Raw genomic sequence first — 7146 nt, 5'->3', positions numbered from 1 at the left:
TTCGCAGGTTCCAGATTTTGGCATTCAATGTAAATACACTATCTATATCTTCTACAATGTAAAATGCATATATACTCTCTCGTGCACATAACTCAATTGTCTTCGCATCTCAGGTTTGTGAAATATACATTACATAAGCAACTAGGATTCAAATTTGTATTTTAACATCATAATTTATCTTCATGATCAGTACATGGTTGTACGTATTTCATAAGAATACATGCACCTATGTTTAAATCTATTTATTTGTGTTTATCAGGATGAAATTATTGCAAGGATCAAAGACAAGACAGATTTTGCATTATGAAAGTAGACAGAAATAAGAACCTCATTTTGATGTATTTATCTTCTATCAAATTCTATTGCACATAAATTTGACAGCCTCCTATATACATACTTCCTCTGACTTCAAAATTTCAGTCTTCGATATAACAATAATATTATGTTTTGCTTTTGGTATATTAGAACAATATGTTTACAGTGCTATCTCTGTATCAAGTTATAATGTAATAGACTCTTATCCATGATTTGATTTGCATATTATCTATCACACTCAGCTTTTGTAATTGAATGGTTTTAATGTTGTCAGTGATTGTCATTTCTAATATGTTATTTACTTCATGATATTTAATTCATTGCTTGAGAGTAGTCATTGTCCTTTTGTTGGTCTCTTACCAATGGATTACCTGACATTGCTCTTGCAAGATGTCTTTTTCTAGAGTCACTTGTATAAGTGAAGCCATTAGAAAATGCATCTCATGCAAATTGCAAATGCAAATTGTGAGTTCTTTAGATAAGATATACAGAAATTTATGTGTATTGTAAGACGAGATTAATTTAAATTGCCATGAATTATATTGCTCGTGGATCAACAATGGAAACTGGTATTATTTTTTTCCTGTTATCAGAATGTGTACTACTTTAGCATAGATAAATTCATGTCTAATTACATCATAGATGTGCTGCAACAGCTCTAAACCTGTTTTTATGTTATTACTCTTCTATGTGTTAGGATGTTTTCTATTCTTTTAAACACAAGTTTTTGCTTCTGCGTATCTTATTATTTTTAAATTAAGTTCTGATTAGGTTTTAATTAGTTGCTACATTGATAGGAATGTTACAGCATGGTATATATCAATTGAGACACTAAGTTCTAAGAACAAGTGACAACACTTACCTTGGTTTCGAGGTGCATATTTTGTGCTATAGACCTCACTTTATGTCATTGTCCAATGGATTCTCCATGCGTGTGGTATAACATGGTAAGTTGCTGCAGAAAATTGTGATTCTTCATTGCAATTAGTATTATATGTTTGATTTTCTACCTCTATTCTTTTAATTGATCATTTCAATTTAATAAATGGAATGAAAAAAACTAAACTTAAATATTTATTTATACTTGCAAAAAGCAATTATGTGCGATTTGGGTGTTTAATTGGTAGATTACTACAGCTATAGGGGTTGAAAATGTTCACCGAGACGATGCATGCAAGGACAACAATAATGTCTATATTGTCATAGAATAATTGACATTTACCCTAATTAATTCTTGATTTTATATTTAGATCCTATGTCTAAAAGTCTACAGACTTTTACTTGTCGGAAGCTTATAAATATTGTTATGTGCAATTCAATTTTGAAGTCTAAAATCTACAATTTAAGAGTTTTTTATTTTGATTCTAGGATTCTTGAATTGCTAAATGTTAGGTCAGAATAATAGGTCAAATGTCTTTTTTGTCTGTCTCTGTGTATCTGGTCCTAGCCTATGTTTGCTAAACCTGATCAGGTTGCCTGCCTTTATTAAAATTATAAAGAAAACATGGAAATATCATGTAACAAGTTTGCAGCTGTTCCATGGGACCATGCTAAGCTGATTTCTCTAGCTTTTTCTGAAATGAATCTACAGGAGATCTAAATCGGTACTATTGTTCCCAGTAACTACCATGGAACTGGATTAATCATGGTTTGCATCAACATGTAAGGAATTAAGGAATTGAAGTTGATTACATGCCAATGCAATATAGAGAGGAGCATATCAAATTTGTCAAAAAATTGATTATCATTCTATTATACAAAGATGCTGACGAGCCACTCATAGCATCCAAGGCTAAAGAATCCAGTGAAACATGGGGATGCATTTACTCATTTACTCATATTTAACATGTGCTAAATTTATAGTGTTATAAATTTGTGGAGTAAGATTCATTCCGAAGAAGCTAACCTTCACAGAGCCCACCTGGACACGTTTTTACGAGCGATGCATAATCCCCATCTCTTTTGGAGAGCAAATGTTCATGTTTTCCTTTCTCTACAATCACTCCACCCTTCACCAGCACTATGACATCTACATTCATGACAGGGGAGTAGTGAAACTGTGAAGAGTATACAGGCAAAGCCTATAAGGTTTAAAATTTTTAGCTATTGCAAGAGCCCTATATTTTAATGAAACTATTTGAATTTGTTTAGAGACCATGTGAATGCAAAAACTGAAACTATATATCTTTACTTCTTTGTGGAAACCTATGGCAGGAACTATGACGCATCGCGTCCCTTGTTTATAAATAAAATTAATTGTTTTATTTTACACAATTAGACAAGGTTTATTATTTAATGTTTTGTATTTCCAAAATTTTTATTAAATTAAGTAATTTATAATTATGAAATAATATCTATATATAATTTAATCTATACATTTGTAAATAATAAATAGAGGTAATACCTATATAAACTTGATGTTGATAAATAAATATGATGTAATAAATAAGAAATAGAATATAATTATTTAATCTTAATACATAGTTTGTAAAAACTTCATAATAATTTATATATCTATTAGAATTCAATTATTTCTTTTATGTGGTTATTTCCTTTAGTATATTTTTTTGATATAAAATATAATTATTAATTTAATAGTAAAATATATATTTAAGTTTTAAATATATTTAAACTAAATGATAAATTGTTTAAATAAAAAATATTAACAATAATAAAAGATATAATTTATAAATTGTAACACTTTTCAATTATACATACTACAAACACTATTATAAAATATAATTAAAAAATAATATTGTTTAATTTATTTTTATAAAAATAAAATAATAGTTATAATTTAACTACTTTTATTAAAAATCAAAGTTTTTAAAATATTAGAAATTCAAATACAAAGATATAACATATTCAAATTATATTAAACACACACACACACAAAAATATAATTTGAACTTATGCATTACATGAAGTTTTAGGAACAAGTCATATCAAATAGTCAAAAATAAACATCAATGTAAAACTAATAATAAATATATTTAAAATAAGAAATTAAAAATATTTAACTTTATATTTGAACTTGGTAAGAAAAATAGATTGTGATAATTAATATTGACTAGACATTCATTTTTGTTCAAAGAAAGTTGTGTGAGGTGGAAGATAAAATGACTTAAAAAAAAATATTATTAACTTTTTTTTGATAAATAGTCATTTTTTGTTAATAAAAATATACTAAGAATACAATTCACAAAAAAGGGCTGGGGGATACAAGATCACCCCGCGAATGAGTTCAGATGGCCGTAGCCGGAGCAAAAACACACGATCGTATCTAGAATCACATACTATTCATAAAAAAATAGCATATATAAGGCAACCTCAGGCGGCCAAAGAAGTGCCAGCCGAGGGTGGTGGTTCATCTCTATCATGGAAGCCCCAGTCATCTTTGGGATTGGGGGGTGGGCTAGGAACAATTCAACTGTCTTTAGTAGCAACAACAAGAGGATTAGTGGTAGCCTCCACATCTTTGAGCTCTGGCCGCGGAGGAGAAATTGCTAGATCTAGGCGAGGCCATTTCTTAGAAAATGCTCGACAAGCACCACGAGGAGGAGCTGGGGACCAACCAGAACCACCATGGGGTGGGGAAGCTGAGTGGCGCCTCCATCCACCATCGCCACTACTGGGAGAGTGGTGGTGGGTAGCCTAAGAGCACAGGGTGTGCGGGTGGCGACCTGAGTAATGACGTCGCGAACGGCGGCCACGAGGGATCGAGGTTTCTGCAGAGGCATCAAGAGGAACTCTAGCAATAGTGTAGGGAGCATTGCCCCAGTGGTTCAGTAGCTCTTGCAAGTGAGCTACCTCAAGGGAAACTTTGTTAGCTTGCACCTAAATCTACATAATTACATTATTACAAATGCATGCCCTAGTGTACATTGCAATATTAATATCCAAAAAGTTGTGTACGAAAAGAACAACATTCCTATCTTTCCACAAGGTAAACAAAATTTCCATCCTGAAAGTATGCCAAATTTGGGTGAATTTTTGAGGGATTCGAGGAGAATCATCTAGCAAAATCATGTGCCAAGAAAAAGGTTCAAGCGTGACTGGCTTGAAAAAATTATGAATCCAGTGCCAATAATTTTGGGCACACCTACAAAACCAAAAGATATGCAAGAAAGACTCTGGTTGTCCACAAAAAGGGCACCTGGGATTTGGAACCCCAATATGTTTGATCTGATACCCCAGGGGAAGACCTTGGAAGGCAAGACACCAAGCAAAATGGGCAATCTTGGGTTCTGTTATAGCACTCCAAATGGTATCAAAGTATTTTCTCCATTGAGAAAGAGAAGATTGCAAATGCCATCTCTAGTTGAGCATGTCCACCATCAGAAGATGGAGCGAAAGCCATCGATATCCCAGACTTAGCTTATAATTTAAAATGGATTGGCAAGATACCACTTCCAATCATGCCACCAAGGCTGAATAGATTGTATACCCACTTTATGAATTAACTGGACCAGAATTGAAGAGAGCAATAGGTCAAAAGTCTACCAATCTGAACGGATAAGGCGGTACTGAACTTGCACATCTTCCCATGACCTGAAACTCATGGAAACCCACGAGAAGAGGTCCTTGTGAGTTCTAATGCCTTGTTTGAAAAAATGCAGAACACTAGCACCTTGAGTCTTGGTAGGGGGAGTACCCTGAATGGAAAATAGGGGAGACCACCAAATGTTCTGTTGATTCAGGCAGAGGCCATTGTGGAACTCATCCCTAGCCCATCGAAGCCAAGGATTAATAGCTTCCTAGGCTTTCCATATGCTCTTGATGACAAACAAGCCTTGTATGGTCACTAGCTCATGCATGATGAGAAGGGTGTGAAAACCAATCCCCTTCCAAGCAAGCCTGTTGATAGGAAAGCTAGAAGATATGCAATGGCGAACCAAAATCTTCTAGGCTTCATCTCTAGTGATATCACGAATAATCCATTTAGCACAAAGTGCAAGGCCTTGTCTCTGAGTGGAAAGTAGGCCACGACCACTAGATTCTTTTGGGAGACAACAAAATCCCTAGGCAACCCTGTAAAACCCATGGTGATCCGAACCAAAAGATTAGAGAAAATCCTTGAGAAATCTTTCCAATTTCTGATAAGAAGCTTTGGAGGGAGCCCAAAAAGAAGAATAATAAACATGAGTAGCTACAAGAACCTTCCAAAAAATCTAGAATTTGTCAACAAGGGAAAGTGGTTTTGTAATCTAATAATCAAGCTTCTTGGTGATCTTGGCAAGCACAACATTCCAAAGTTCAACAGGCAAACCTTGGAAAGCAAAAGGAATGCCCAGAAAGCATAAAATCTCCCCATGTGTAACCCATTTCCATTCAAACTGGTTGAGCCAGGGTGGAGCTGGCAAGAATGACTGGCGGAAGTAGAGCATTTTATGCCATTCAATGGCAGATCCAGAGGCTTGACAAAAGGTGTCCAAGCAACTTAAAGCATTGTGGATGTTTTCTTCATCCTTGAGAAGAGTGAGAAAGGAATCATCCGCAAAGTGGCCATTGACTAACTGAGAAGATGATTCAGGAAAAGAAATGTCATGAACTAGTCTAGAAGACATAGAATGAGCTAGCAAATAGCCAAAACCTTCAGCAACAAGGACATAAAGAGCTAGAGCCAAAGGGCAACCTTGCCTGATTGAGCGAAAAAGGCCAAAAGCCTCTAATTGTGAATTATTGATGGTAATGGTAATGCAAGCATTAGCATCACCAAAGAGTATCTGCACATAATGTAAAAAATTGGGACCAAAACCCAGAGCCTAGAGCATAGCCAAAATAAGGGCCATTCAATGCGATCATAAGCTTTAGCAAAATCAAGCTTTAGAAAGATGGCCTTTTAGTTGGACCTGCGAGCCCATTCCATGCCTTCTCAAACATCAATGATGTTGTTGAGAATGTATCTAGACTTAATAAAGCCAATTTGCTTAGGGCGTACAATTAGAGGCAACATGTGTCAAAATTTGAGAGAGAGTGCCTTGGCAATAATCTTATAAGACACATTTAGAAGGGTAATAGGCCTCCAATTGTAAATGTCCTTTGGATCACTAACTTTAGGTATGAATTTGATATTTCCTTTATTTATTATGGCTCTTAAGCTTTTAGAATGATAGGCTTCGAGATAAACTTTGTGCAAATTAGGACCTATATGCTCCTAGAGGTGTTTGTAAAATTCATAGGGAAACCCATCACACCCAGGGGATTTATCATCAGCCATGGAGTAGACCGCCTCTTTAAGGTCTCGAAGGGAAAGAAGTTGCTCACAAAAAGCATGTTGCTCAACTGCTAGGCGGTTTGGAGTAATAGAGATACACTTTTTGAGAGCTTCCTCTTGAGCAACTAAATTTCCTTGCGAAGCAAAAACATTCTCATAATAATGAATAAATGCTTGCAGGATGTCAGGGAGACTGGAAAGAACAACAGTTCCTCGTTTGATCTTTTTAATCCCAACATTAGTATGACAGGCACAAAGAGCCTGGAAGAACTCCTTCAAGGCTTTATCGCCAACCTCCAACCAGTGGAGATGGGCTTTGATTTGGCCTCCTCGAGCAACATAGTTATTAGCAACTTATTTTTCATGGAAAAGTTTGGCCAACTAAATTTGTAAATCCACGTCAAATGGATTAAGAGTGAGAGCGTCAGAGACTTTTTTGAGTGTAGAAGTGTTAGCTTCATATGACCGTTTTCTAAAAACTGCCAATTGGTGCCCATACATGCATAGAAAATGAGCAATTCTAGAAATGGCATCATTCCACCATTGAATCTAACCTTTTTGAGAATGCGAACGTGGCTCCAAATTCCAAACACGTAGGATATGTGCGATGGTGG

This window comes from Cupressus sempervirens, chromosome 3, assembly GCF_028749045.1.
Source record: "Cupressus sempervirens isolate cs-2001-9-10 chromosome 3, ASM2874904v1, whole genome shotgun sequence".
In the NCBI taxonomy this organism is placed as follows: Eukaryota; Viridiplantae; Streptophyta; class Pinopsida; order Cupressales; family Cupressaceae; genus Cupressus; species Cupressus sempervirens.
Note: the sequence above shows the minus strand (reverse complement) of the source record.